Source organism: Lagenorhynchus albirostris, chromosome 10, assembly GCF_949774975.1.
Source record: "Lagenorhynchus albirostris chromosome 10, mLagAlb1.1, whole genome shotgun sequence".
Lineage (NCBI taxonomy): Eukaryota > Metazoa > Chordata > Mammalia > Artiodactyla > Delphinidae > Lagenorhynchus > Lagenorhynchus albirostris.
In genome coordinates this window covers 65,353,176-65,367,986 of record NC_083104.1, presented here as the reverse complement: position 1 = coordinate 65,367,986, position 14,811 = coordinate 65,353,176, and the positions used below count along the sequence as shown (strand labels likewise).

Below are 14,811 nucleotides of genomic sequence, written 5' to 3'. Positions count from 1 at the left end.
GATTAATACAGTGTTGATTGGATGCAGTCTGCAGTTTGGGGATTTATTTACCAAGTGATTTTCACTTGGGAGATCGAAATTATTATTGGTCCTTTTGTTTATTACCAAAGATTTTTCATGTTTTCAATGACAATCTATTTGGTGCCATTATTTAAAACAAGCTCTGGACAGAGTCACCTAGGACGAACTATAAAATCGGAGACAGAGGCATGGAGGATTTAATCCATGGAGACAATCTGTACCTGGCCCCTAGATGACAGTGAAGCTGACAAAGTGTCATTTTGGAAGCTTGCCAGAGCACCTGAACTGTCATGGGGTCACTATCCAGGGAGAGTGACTTTTCAAGCTGGACTTACTTGACCTTTTGGAATCTGTTTCTTAGAAATCCCAGCCACACTGTGAGGACCTAGAAGAGGAAGAGTCCTGAGGTTTGGAATGGCCACTCCCAGGAACGAGAGAATCAGTGGCTCAGGGACGTGGGGGGGCCTGTGAATGCTGGGAGCCTAGGTGACGGCCATAAACGTGCAGGGGCACCGGTTCACGTGCTCCTCCTTTCTCGGGCAGCCCCCAGGCACCTGGCTGAGTGTAGGGATGAAGCCAGGCTGTCGTGCTGCTCCGGGCAGGGAAGGGCAGGGAGACGAGGGGGCTGTTAAGAAAGCATTCTAGGTGGCCAACGGTGGGCTCCACACTGGGTAGACGGTGGGCGGGGGGCGGGGGCAGCCTTGAGGCCTTGAGATCCTCATGGGGCTGAGGAGGAGGGGGAGGGAAGTGAGGACCCCCAGAAACCACCCCAGAGCTGTCTTTCTAGGCACACAGCTCCATACCTGCACTGACAGTGGAACTGCTTTTATTATCAGAAAAAGGAGGGTGCTTTTTTTCCCCTCTTCTAATGTTTTAAGCTGCCTATGTTTATCTGCTGATACCCCATAGGTACCATGTGATAAACATTCTACAGAAAGGAACTGATGAACACAAACATAAAGGCAGAAAGGTGGTGAGAGGAGGGAGGGAAGGAGGGAGAGGGGAAGGAAGGAAGGAAGAAAGGAAGCAAGGGAGGGAGGGAAGAAGGAAGGATGGGCCATGTAGAGAGATTTTACAGTATTTCAGGGTCAATGGCGATCTGGCCCCCAATCGTGTTTCTGACCTCATCTCCCATTCTCTTCCTCCCTCACTGCTCCAGCCACCTGACTTCCTGACTCTTCCTCCAACCCACCAGCCATGTTCCTGCCTCAGGGCCTTTGCACTTGCTTTCCCTCTGCCTCTTAAGATTCTTCCCACACGTGGCTCACTCTCCTCTTTCAGCTCAAATATAACCTTCTCAGCTAGGCCTTCCTCAAGCCCTCTATTTAAAACTGCCACTGGACTTCCCTGGTGGCACAGTGGTTAAGAACCCGCCTGCCAATGTAGGGGACACGGGTTCAAGCCCGGGTCCAGGAAGATGCCACGAGCCGCAGAGCAACTAAGCCTGTGCGCCACAACTACTGAAGCCCGCATGCCTAGAGCCTGTGAGCCACAACAAGAGAAGCCACCGCAATGAGAAGTCCGCGCACCGCAACGAAGCGCAGCCCCCATTCACCACAACTAGAGAAAGCCTGCGCGCAGCAATGAAGACCCAACACGGCCAAAAGTAAATAACTAAATAAAAATTTTTATAAATAAATAAAACTGCCACGACCTCTTTCCTACTTTATTTTTCCATACAGCATTTCTCACCATCTGACATGCTATTTACTTAATTCTGGCTCCCTCCCCCTTCCCCAGCACAACTACCATGAGAGCAGGAGATCTGTTTATCTGCTTTGTTCATTCCTACATCCCTAGTGCCTAGAACAGAGCCTAGCATGTAGGAGGTACCCAATAAATACCCACTGAATGAATGGAAGGAAGGAGAGTGGAGACAAAGATGGAGTCAGATTTAAGCTAATCCTGGATCCTCAGCAATCTGAAAGAAACTATTACCATCTGAGTGAAGGTGTGGGGGAGCTCCAAAAGCAAGGAGCAGATGCTATCTGAGGCCTTCTCTTTTGCTCCCAAGAACTCCCGAAAAGGTTCCCCCAGAGAGCATATTGTCTTAAATATTAGTTTGCAGAAAGTCTGGACCTAGAATCTCCAACTGCCATGAAAAGGATGCTCTAAGACTGCCTTAAAATAAGAACAAGGATCAGCCAAGTCACCCCCTGTGCTTGGAGACGGATGACCCCTGTAGTAGTTTCCTGTTGCCACTGTAACAAATTACCACAAACTTAGTGGCTTAAAACAAAACACTTATCCTCTTAGAATTCTGAAGGTCAAAAATCCAAAATTAGTTTCACTGGACCAAAATCAAGGTATTGGCAGGGCCGCACTTCCTCCAGAGGTTCTAGGGGAGCACTTGTATCCTTGCCTTTTCCAGCGTACAGAGCTGCATTCCTTGCATTCCTTGGCCTCTTCCCCCATCTTCAGAGCCAGCAGACCTTGCTGCAGTAGCCACTCTGCCTTCTTCTGTATCAGATCTCCCTTTGCCTCCCTCTTCAAAGGACAATTGTGATTGCACTTAGGGCCCACTAGGATAATCCAGGATAATCTCCCCACCTCAAGTTCCTTAACTTAGTTGCATCTGCAAAGTCCATTTTGCCATACAAGGCAGCATCCACAGGGTCCAGGGATTATGGCCTGGATATCTTTGGGGGCCACTACCCAGTCCACCACCACGAAAGACAGGCACCAAGAGTTTGGGAGAAACACAGTTCAGACCTCTGGTCCATTGGAAAGAAGAGTCAGATTGGGAGTCTCGGCAAGGTCCTGGGCCAGAGTCTTTCTTTAGCTGTAACTAAGGAGTGGGGAGTTATTTTCATGCAACTGAGCATTTTGGTCCTTGGAGGGCCTCCTTAGAAGAGAAGGGTAGTTTTCTCTTCTCCAACCTGATGTCCCCAATGGACCACTCAGAAATTCATCCCAGGATGCACATGCTGAGGGTCAAGGGGAACCCAGCAGGATCTCTGGACTGTCCTGAAGGCTTTTAAGGAGGGGAAGCTGCAAAGAAATGGTGTGGGTCAGACGAACAAGCTCGGGTTCAGGGATGGCAGGTAAGCTTTTTCCCATGAGACCTGCCTGGGGTGGAGGGTTCTGAGAACCCATCTGGGTTGTGTGCTTGTTTGGAAAAAGGAATGATCAGTGATCTCTGGGTTCTGGCAAGTTCAAGGACAGCCTGTTTATCAGGCGAGTGGGCCTGCAGACGACTGTGTCTGCAGGGCAGCCTGCCTGGCTCCTGCTGCCACCGGGAGAGCAAAGCTGGCTTGTACTTCCATTAGAGCGGTGACCAAGAAACTCCACGCCGCTGAGGTCACAATTCTTGGATGAGGGAAGTGCCAAAAGCAGTGACGAGGATCAAAGAGTTACAGCAGATCACAAATGAAAGAAATGAAAATCTGTTTTTAGGTACCTATCAATATAATAATATAGAAATGAACTTAAACATGAGGTCGTTTCCCCATAACACCTGGGAGCCTCTCCCTTCAGGACCCTCCCCATGGGAGAACTCTTTCGAAGCTGAGTGGCTATGAGCTGTGGATAATTCAGTAATGGTCTCGGGAGAGCTGCAGAGATGACGCCAAGGCCCGGGAGAAGTCAGGCTTTGCAGATGGGGCTTGAAAGAAAAAGAAGGGCAACGCACTGCCTGGAACCCCAGGAACTGTCGAGCAGCAGATGAAGACTCCCGTGCTTAGGCTGGGCTTCCAGTGCCATGGGCCGGTGTCAACCAGGGAGGGAACCAGTGCAGGAAGGCACTTCCTCCTGAGCTCAGCACCCCCAGAGCCTCGGCTCCATGAAACCAGCACTTACCGAGGTGCCTAGATCTCTAAGTCATGACCCCACTCACTGAGTGCTAAGAGTCACACCCAGGTCTGCCCAACACCAACGCAGCTCCTGCGCTTCCCCAGGCATCTTTTCAGACAGAGAAGAGTCACAGAGACAAGGCAGGAGGACGAGGTGCTAAAACCTGGCAGCCAGGGCCCCGGGAACCGCAGAAGCAGCCAGCCCCACGCTAAGGCTGGAGACCCACGGAGAGCAGAGGCTTTGTTGGGTCTCAAGCGGCTCCTCCAGCCTCATCCTCCATCACTCTTTTTGCTGTTTTCCCCCTCGATCCCCTTCTTTCCTCCTCTTTATCCCTCTCCCCACCATCCTTTCATTTGTCCCCCTCTTTCTTCTCACTCTTCTCCTCACTTCCTCATGGTCTATGATACTGAAACTGAAGTGTTTTTGAAACACTGCCAGTGGTGTTACAAGAAGCTTTATTTTTCCTACTTTTTATTTGATAAATTATGATTGACTTTTTAATGTGTCTTGACAATAAAACCTAAATTTAGTTGCCTTTTAATTTTTGTGAGCCCTTTTATTTTTGTGAGCCCTCTGGTGTATCAGCATCCCTAAATAACGCGTGTGTGCGTGCGTGTGTGTGTTACTCCACCCATGCTCTGGGTACTTAATCAGTATGGCTGACAGTTCAAAATCAATTAATTTTAACAGCAACCAGAGGAACTCAGATTATATATGAGGAAGAATTTCCTCATACTTAGACTACTGCAGTAATCTCCTACCTAACCTCTCTACCTTCATTCTTTCTCCATTTAATCCACCCTTTTGCACTATTAACATAATCACTCCTTGCTCTAAAACCATCAACGGCTACCCACTGCCCAAGGAACACAGAGTATAAATTCCCTCACCTGGCATTAAATGGCTTCTATCAACCTACTAGGAATTTCCTAACAGTGGTTTCCAGGAATGGAAATTGTGAGAAAACACTTTTCTCCTGGAAGTATTCATATACAGGCCAGGTTACCTCACGTAAGGGATGCTAAAAAGAAGTAGTAGCTGGTCTCCAAGGAGGCCTCTCTCCCTCCCAGTGAACCATGCCTCTTGTTGTTCATACCCTTATGTAGCCCTCTCCTGAATCTGAGCCGGTCCTATGACCAAGAAAACACAAAGTGACATTGTGTGACTTCCAAGATTAGGCCATAAGAAACCTTGCTATTTATGCCTGGATCTCTCAATACACTCACTCTTGGGATATTTCTGCTCAGAACAGCTGCCATGCTGTGAGAGGCACAAGGCACATGGAGAGGCCACATGTAGGGTACCCTAGTCAACAGCCAGCATCAGTGCCAGCCATGTGAGGGAGCCAGTGTGGACAACCAGCCCAGCTGAGCCTTCAGATGACTCCTGCCCTGGCCTCTACTTGACTACAGCAACATGAAAGACCCCAAGTGAGAACTGCCCAGCTGAGCCCAGTCAACCCACAGAATCATTAAAAATAATAAAGTGCCAATTCCACTCAAGAATGTCCTAGGGGCTTCCCTGGTGGCGCAGTGGTTGAGAGTCCGCCTGCTGATGCAGGGGACATGGGTTCGTGCCCTGGTCCGGGAAGATCCCACATGCCCCGGAGCGGCTGGGCCCGTGAGCCATGGCCGCTGAGCCTGTGTGTCTGGAGCCCGTGCTCCGCAACAGGAGAGGCCACAGCAGTGAGAGGCCCGCGTACAGAAGAAAAAAAAAAAAAAAAAGGATGTCCTAGATGAGCCAATAAAAACTAACTTTATTAAATCATGACCCTTGAATACATGTCTTTTATTTTTATTTTATTTATTTATTTTTTGCAGGCCACGCCACACAGCATGTGGGATCTTAGTTTTCCAACCAGGGATTAAACCTGTGCCCCCTGAAGTGGAAGCCCAGAGTCTTAACCACTGGACCACCAAGGAAGTCCCCGGAGTACATGTCTTTTAAATATCCTATGTAACAAAACAAACAGGAGTTCCATGATTGTTTCAAGAAAAAGCAATTGTGCAATTGTTTGAGCTGCAAGCTAAACTAGCCATTTTTTTCATGAAACACCTTTTTTACTTGAAAGAAAAGAATAATAGACAAATTAATTATGATTATTTAGATTGGGTATTTGACAAACTTTCTCTTGGAAATGAATGAAGTGAGACTGTCACTTCAAGAAAAGAAACTGACAGTATGTTACGAACAATAAAAAGCAAGCTTTCAAGAGAAAATTCAAATTATGGAAAACTTGTATCCACCGTTGTGAGCTTCACAGCTTCCCAGTACTTGAAGGCTTTTCTGATGAGAGCAGTGGTCTTAGTATGATTTACTGACATTGTAAAATGAAGCATGTCAACATTTAGATCTATATAACTCAGTAAACCAATTATTTCCCAATGACCAATTCAAAGTAAAAGATCCATTCAAAGTGCCAGATGGGCCAATGGATTATAATGTCACAAAGTATGAAAAGTTTGTTGATAAGATTTCAGACTCCACATTCCAACTAACCTTTAAGAAACTACCACTCATCCAGTTTTGGTATAGTAACAAAGAAAAATATCCACAATTATCTGCAAAAGCTACTAAAATATCCCTCTCCTTCTCAATTACATATCTGTGCGCAGCCAGATTTTCTTCATATCCTTCAGCTAAAACAATGTACTTAAAGAGACTGAACACAGGGTTTCCCTGGTGGCGCAGTGGTTGAGAGTCCGCCTGCCGATGCAGGGGACACGGGTTCGTGCCCCAGTCTGGGAAGATCCCACATGCCGCGGAGCGGCTGGGCCCGTGAGCCATGGCCGCTGAGCCTGCGCGTCCGGAGCCTATGCTCCGCAACGGGAGAGGCCACAACAGTGAGAGGCCCATGTACCGCAAAAAAAAAAAAGAGAGACTGAACACAGAAACAGTTATGAGAATCCAGTTCTCTTCTATTAAACCAGACATTAGCAAAAATGTAAAACAATGTCACTCCTCTCAACATTTTTGTTTTGGAAAATAGCTATTTTTCATTAAAAATGTCATTTATGATAAATGTAATGGATTTATTATTATATCAAATGAATTCATAAATTTGTAATTTTTAAAACTGCCTCAGTTTTAATTTCTAATACAGTAAACAAAAGTTCTTGAGGTCCTTAACAATTTTTTTGTTTAATAGTTTTTTTAAACAAATTTTTTTATTTTTGGCTGCGTTGGGTCTTCGTTGCTGCGTGCGGGCTTTCTCTACTTGCGGTGAGTGGGGGTTACTCTTTGTTGCGGTGAGCGGGCTTCTCATTGCAGTGGCTTCTCTTGTTGCAGAACATGGGCTTTAGGCGTGCGGGCTCAGTAGTTGTGGCTCTCGGGCTCTAGAGCACAGGCTCAGTAGTTGTGGCACACCCGCTTTGCTGCTCCGTGGCATGTGGCATCTTCCCGGACCAGGGCTTGAACCCGTGTCCCCTGCATTGGCAGGCGGATGCTTAACCACTGTGCCTCCAGGGAAGCCCCCTTAACAGTTTTTAAGAGCATAAAGTTGACTTCAAAATAAACGGGCTTTCTTTCAAGGTGGCCAATCTGACACCCAGTTTCTTCAGGAACAAAGCCAATCCTCAGGGATGACTTGCTCCTATAAATGAGTATCCTTGTACAGCACCATGCTTTTAGTACCCACTGAGTCTCTAATGTCTAAAAAATATTTCTGTGCATATATCTTCTCTCACCAACTAGGTTTCACTCACTTGGGCCATGGGGACAGCCAAGGACTACGTCTGAAACCATCTGTCACAGCACCTGGCCCACAAAAGTGCCTCACATGGGAAAGACTAAGATGACAACACCAGTTTTTTGAGATTAACACTGAAAAAATCTGATAAAGCTACAGCCTCATCTTTGCCAGTGGAAACTAAGAAAGAAAACTTCTAGCTGGGGCTGGGAGCTCAAAGCTAAGGGATGGACAGGACAACCGACCCTGGACATGGACAATAGGTGCCACTGTGGCTAGCTGCTGCTCAAACAAACGACAAAGCAAATCGAGTCCATGCAGCAGCTCTCCCTACTCAGGGAGAACTTCTCTCTCGTCTCCTCTCAGAGAACCTCAGAAGCCTCCCAAACCCTCCTTCTTCCGCCTTCACATTTCCTTCAGAGGAAAGAACTTGGTATGGGTTTCAGAACAGGAGGGGCCCCCGCCTCAGGCCTTCCTGCAAGATCCACAAACAACCCGACCCCTGCAGACTGACAGACACATGGGCTCAGCACCCTGTTTGGCAACAGGAAAACTCACGGGGTGTTAAAGGCAGAGAAAGGGAAGTGAAGCCCATAAACAGCTAGTAGAACCACTGAGCTTCAGAGACTAAAACAAATCAGAGAGGAGCCCCACGTTTCCCCTGGCCCCCAGCAGGGACCCCACCATGGCCTGGCTTCCCAGATAGTTGGGACAACGAACATCAAATTCCCTGGAGCTCCCCTTCCGAGAGTTTACAAAACCTGCCAGGCATCCTGAGAGCAAACAGGGAAACAGCAATGCAAAGCACAGAGCATTGTTCTGACTCTCGTGAGGACCCGATATCCCAGCAGAGATGGAAGAAACAATTCCGTGTATCATGCCCAGCACTCTCTCATACATGCCAGCAAACTACAGACCCATGAGACAGGGACAGAATCTGGTTTTTCACTGTCATCATTTTCCAAGTGCCTAGTAATGTACCTGGCACATAGCAGGCACCCCAAAACATTTGTTATTTAAATGAAAGAAAAAGATGGACACTATCTTTGTGGCCTGGCACCCAAATAATATGGGCAGAGAAGAAAGTTTGTACATTTCTTTCTTTATTTTTTATTTTTTTTTATTTTGCGGTACGCGGGCCTCTCACTGCTGTGGCCTCTCCTGCTGCGGAGCACAGGCTCCGGACGCGCAGGCTTAGCGGCCATGGCTCACGGGTCCAGCCGCTCCGCGGCATGTGGGATCTTCCCGGACCGGGGCACGAACCTGTGTCCCCTGCATCGGCAGGCGGACTCTCAACCACTGCGCCACCAGGGAAGCCCCTGTACATTTATTCATTCAACAAATACTTAGCATCTCCTCTGTGCCAGACACTGTCCTAGACACAACAGGACACAAAATAAGTCCCCGTCCTGTGGAGTCTATGTTTCAGTGGGTGTAAAGGTGAAAATCTTAATGCTCCTCAAAAAAAACCACATAAGCCATAGAATCAATAATTATTTAATAAGTTCCCACTATGTGCAAGTACCAGATGCAGTGACAGGCTCCTGGGATCTGGGACTCAGCGCTAGTGAAACCATTTCATCTGAGATGTGTCCGTCAGTTGTCAGAGGCCCCTGGGTAAGGAAAATGGGATTACCTCTTTGGTGCATCTGTCCTCATCTGTCGGTGAACAGAAGCCACTGCGTGAGTACCACGTGCATACCCCAAAACACCATGCAACGCTGCGGGATAGAAAGAAAGCCAACATCTTTAGCTGAGAGGCACCAGGGGTCAGAAAAGCAGCTCTGATACATTATAATTAAACATCAGGGCTCAGAGAGTGCTCCTAAGGCAAACTGGCTCCTCCTCTGTCCCTCACCCCCGCTCCCCCCACCGCCCCAGATGTTGTGATTCTGAGCCTGAGTCAGCAAATATTTCCCAACCCTGGAAGTAGTCTGCTTACTTCCAAGTAAGCAGACACCGGCTTTGCTGATTCTATCAGCATGGGGCAGGAAGAGCTGGCAAGGTGAAGAAGAAGCCGGAGCCCAACACCCCCCCACAGGTGGCAGCTCCTAAATGCAGACACCCTGAGTCATGCTTGATTCTTTGACCAAAGCCCAGTAGAGACGGCACTGGAGTCACACCCTAATCACCAGCCTCTGAGCTGTGAAGGCCAAGAACCATATGCCAAGGAAGAAGACCCACATATCTGAAACCTGATACAAGGGGCCATTTCCTCCCTGCCAGGCTCAAGCAAGTGCCTAGCTCTCCTGACACCACAGAACTCAGCTGCAAGTGGCTCCTCGCTCTGGATCCAAAGGCACAGAGGAGGGCCTGCAGTTTAGCTTCCCAGTCCGCAGGTAACACCCTAAGAGGTGGGCCTCTGTATTTGGTGACAGACTACAGCTGAAGCCTTTAGAAGCGACAGGGCCAGCCCCTCCGGAGAGAAGCTGCGCCATCCCAGGACATGCCAGGAGCCATGGGCCCTGAGGACAGCTTGCACAACAGCCAGGACATCTGCATTCTATCCAAGGAAGAGGCCTACCAGCTTCCCAGGCCAGTGCCCGACAATGGCTGTCCTCTCACCAGGCCCTGGGGGATGGGGTCTGAGGGACCACAGGTGAGGCTGGAAGGCTGAGTGAGGGCAATTCTTCCGGAGTGGGTGGAGGCACACACCAAAGGAGGAGGAAAGCAAGGAGAAAGGCAGCCAAACAAACGAGCGGTTCGTTAAACTAAGGACTTAATGGGCTACACCATCTGTAGGATAATGTCAGGGGCCTGTCTGCCCACCCCTTTGAAAAAGAGAGGCAGGCTGACCCAAGCTCTGCCAACGTCACCGAATGGGCACTTGGTAATTGATGATCATGACTACCCACATGGAAGATGACGTGGTGGACAAACTGCAAGAAGCTATCTGGCCAGAGCTTCTGGTGAACAAGCTGCTCTCCAAGGCCTGGGCCTGACATCCTCTCAAGCCCTTCTCACCTGCTGCCTCAGTAGAGAGCGCTATCAATGGGTAAGCAGACAGAGGAGTAGCAAACGGCTCCAAAGAATCAGGTAAAGTCCTGGGGAGCCACAGGCTGGACTAAATCACCACCAAATACACAACCCCAACTTCATCAGAATGACCCATTAAAGCCCCAAAGGGATGTTTTCCATTGGAACAAGGAACCCCTTTTGGTCCAGTCTGCCCTATTCCCCCCACCGCCCAAGTGCTGCTTGGGAGAGGACTCAAAGGGTTAGTGGAGAGGGCACTGGCTCAGCCATCCACGACCCTACTCCTTTCACAGAAAAGGGTCTGTGCACAAGAGGGTTCCAAAACTGTAAAGTCTGGTCTGGTTGTTTCAGTTGGCTCTCCACCACAGTTCCTGAAGGCTGCCAATTCTGTCCAATTCTGGCTCAAAGACAGAGAGCACGATCCTCAAAAGAGGAGACCTAGAAACCTGGAGCCCGGTGAAACAACAGGCCTTCATTTCTGAACTGAGAGTGGGTCACGCTTTCAGAATCCTCCAAAATCAGATTGGGCAGAAATATAGGATATGTTATTTCCTGAAGATCTCTCTAGGGGACCAACGCCAAATAAAGGAGCTCAAATTGAACGCATCTGTAAAGAACTTTCAGTCTGGCAAGAAGGTTAAAGATCCAGAAGCACCGTGAAGGTGGTGGGCTCTCTAGCCACAAAGAGGATGATCTCTGTGACTGGAAGCAACTCAAGTTCCTGACACCATCTTCCTAATGCAGCCCCACAACCTGTCCAGGCAGATACTGACTGGCTACGCCTGGGCAAAGGGAACAGGACTTCAGTGTCAGCCTCTCTCTCTTAGAGCCACAGGAAATGAAGCTCCCAAGGAAAACAGAGGGAGAAGAACCTTCAAGAGAACCTGCTCAGTTATCGACATCAGAAGCCCCAGACACACTCAGAGATGCGTGAGGGAAAAATCAGCAGGTGGCTCGAGTCACCAATAACTAAAAGGGACAGCTACCTGCCAGCCCCAGGGCTATCAGGCTGGCAATCTATTTAAAAACTCAAACAGGAAAAAAAATGTCCTGGAGCCAGTACAGAGGAAAAGGTTGAGGACCACAGGCATTCTCTGGGGCATAGATTCTGGAGACTTCTCTTAGCTCTCTGAGATAGGGCATAGGGTAGAGGGTGGGAATCAGGGCAGAGATAGGCTGAGGTATCATGGTTTAAAGGTGTACAGTATATCCAGAGTGTAAAGCCACAAAGCCCTGTTTCCTGGAAGGGGAAAAGAGTTGGATGAGGCCTCCAGCTATCCCTGGCATACACCCAATTCAGCGGCTGGTCTCTCCTCAAAGGTTCCTGGAAGTCAACAGACCCATAAAGGGGAAGTACGAAAGCTGAGATTGGAAGAATGGTCTACAAATTGGACATTATCCCTGATGCAACACCCCAGTAAATTCTCCCACACAAACATTACCTGCTATTTACCTCAGACACTCAGCGCCTTACTTCAATCAGGGGCTGAACACCCACACGCCCACTCCACAGGTATCTCAACTGCGGGTCATGGGAAAGCAAAGTAGTGTCTGCAGCTAATGCTTCTCCCAGAAGCAGAGGCAAGGAACTGGGAAGGAAGGGGAGGTGGATGACAGGAATGCAGAGGGCATGGCTGATTGGAAAGAAATCAGAGAGTGGGGCAAAAACAGGGCTTCTGGGGGGAACCTGGGTAGGAGGGGCTTAGGTAGACAGGGATCGCAGGCACGGGCTGAAAAAGCCCGGTAACACCGCGAGGAAGATGGTGGGGGGGGGGGGTGATACTGAGAGGGGCCAGGCAACGCGGGAAGGAGAGAACAGGGATGGGAAAAGAGAGACAAGACACAGGTCAAGGTTGGGAGGACGAAGACAGGAGACAAGGATAACGAGGGGGACAGAGAAGATCTCCAAGGAGACCCTGGGTAGAGAGGGCAATGAATTTGAGGACACCAGAGAAGATATGAAAGAAGAGATCAGAGACAAGGGTGGGTAGTGGGAGAGGACCTAGAGCCTGGGATGGGGCTCTCAGAACACAGAAGTGGGAGGAGACGGAGACACGAGGCCCAAAAGGGGGCACAGAGTCTGGGGGTTGGGGGGAGGCCTGTGGTTCGGGCTCAAATATTGATAGGCGTCCAAAGGCTGGGGGAGCAGGAGAAGCGGGGCGGGGTGCCAGGAGAGCAACGGACGACCGCGACCCGCCCGGGCCAGAGCGACAGGAAGCGGCAGCCGCTCCGTCAGCCGACCCCTGCGACTCTCCCCACTCCACTCCCCGCCGGGCCTTCCGCCCCAGCCGCGTTGCCCGCCTCAGCCCGGGCCCGCTGCTTCCCTCCGCTGCTTGCCTACCCGCTTCCCCGGACCCGGACTGACCTGTTCTGGCTGCCCTCCGCGCCACCGCCGCCGTCCCGCAGGCTCCGTAGGATCCTTCGGCTCCTGCCAAAACTTTTCCCATTAATCCCCAGATCCGCGGCGGCCGCGGCGGCCGCGGCGTCACACGCTGCGCCGCCTGGCCCCGCCCCACAAGAGTGACGTCACCGCGCAGCTCCTCCCCTCCCCTCTCCACGCCCCCTTCCGCCCCGGTCGCGGCCAATCACCGCGCCTCCTAGAGTCGCCCCTGATTCTGCCACTGCGCCCACCAGCACGCTGACCCGGGCCCGCCTGCAGCGTCCTCTGGTGCGGGACGAGGGCGCAGCAGCTCAAGGAGGAGCTGGGGAGGAAGCTCCAGGGCCAGTAAAGCAAGTCTGGCAAGTATCACAAAAGAGAATTTAAAGCTGGAAGGGAACTTAGAGATCATCTCGTACAGTCTCCTCAAACTTCCAGTGAAGACACTGTCCCAGAAAAGGTGCGTGACTTGCAGTGAGAAGCAATGCTGAGGTTAGAACCTGGATATCCAAATTCCACTGGAAAAGACTGTGCTCCCTGTAATTTTCACAAAAGGGCCTTGCTCCCTCAAGAGGCTTCTACAACTAGAAATTTATGGTTCTGGATTTCTTACCTATCTTCCTATTTATCTAATACACTTGCCCACCTAAATGGGGAGCACCCTCCTTACTGTTGTAGAAAATTCTGTTCTCGCTTCTTAACCCAGGTCTTTAGGACCTGGAGGAGACGTGTTATTCCAACCTTCAGATATACCATAAAAAGGTACCCAGCAGCTGGAGGGCAGTATGGGAGAAGAAGATGGGTTTGCCATCTGGCAATGAACAAAACTTGATCAATGGGTATTGGTGTATGATCAATGGGTAACTTCCTCCTTTCCATCATCTTTAAAATAAAGATTACCTCTCCCCCTCTCCTACACTCCTAGATATCTGGATAGTAGAACTACGAGTGCTTTTTTTTTTCTTTCTGCTTCTTTTTTTTCTACTTTTTGAAATGAATGTGCAGTACTTTTTTTTTTTTGCTGCAGCATGTGGGGATCTTAATTCCCCTACCAGGGACCATAACCCCTGCAGTGGCAGAGTCCTAACCACTGGACTGACAGGGAATTCCCGGCGCAGTACTTTTGTAATTCAGATGTCAACCTCCTTGCCTTTGAGATGGAAGAAAAAATGGATTGTGGAAGTCAAAGCCATCCCTAAGATTTCTGCAAATTTCTCAGGGATTTATATTCTCCTAAATCTCTCTGCCTCCAGGCTCCAGCTTCTGCCAGGCTGTCGCAGTCACACAGTTCAGAAATGTAGAGATGAAACTCAGCCCTTCCTGAGGACTGCCCACACTTCTTCCCACACAAAACATTCATGGGTATAGATGTTATGATGCTCTGGGCCCTGGGGAAGGGTCACGTGATGCATTGCAAACGGTTTAAACTCACACAGCTGACATTTTTTTAAAGTCCTTTCTGCACTGGCGGCGTTGAGGTTTTCTGACTGGCTGTTCACTCCTTAGAGCCTGGTCTTTTCCCAAATTACTACCTCTCCTCCCTGCCCCACCATTCTCTCCTCTATCCCATTCTCTCCAGAGAGAAAACAAATCCTTCCCGCTTTCCAGGCACATCTCTTCATTGCTAGAGTTCCTGCCAACACTCATGCCCTAGAGATTTCACTTTCTCCTCCCTAAAAGTCTCATTTCCCCTAATAAAGACAGCTCCTTCCCTAAAAGAAATTCTGGGAGCACTGTTAAAATACTACATTTTTCAGCTCATTTCATTTTCATATTAAACGGATATATAAAAATATGTACATATATTTTATTTTATTTTTATTTTTGCGGTACGCGGGCCTCTCACTTCTGTGGCCTCTCCCATTGCGGAGCACAGGCTCTGGACGCGCAGGCTCAGCGGCCATGGCTCACGGGCCTAGCCGCTCCGCGGCATGTGGGATCTTCCCGGGCCGGGCAC

At 49.5% G+C, this 14,811-nt stretch overlaps 1 protein-coding gene across 1 annotated transcript in view; it reads right to left on the bottom strand.

Annotated features, from left to right (window-relative positions):
• PPARD (peroxisome proliferator activated receptor delta) overlaps nt 1–12,977 on the bottom strand; it is a 75,407-nt gene extending 62,430 nt beyond the window's left edge. Inside the window, exons 1-2 of the mRNA XM_060162651.1 lie at nt 12,843–12,977; nt 9,138–9,222 (exon numbers count right to left, since the gene is read on the bottom strand). The gene's annotated coding sequence lies outside the window, so the exon portion shown is untranslated. The remainder of the gene's footprint in view (nt 1–9,137; nt 9,223–12,842) is intronic.
• Nucleotides 12,978–14,811: the final 1,834 nt, after the last annotated feature.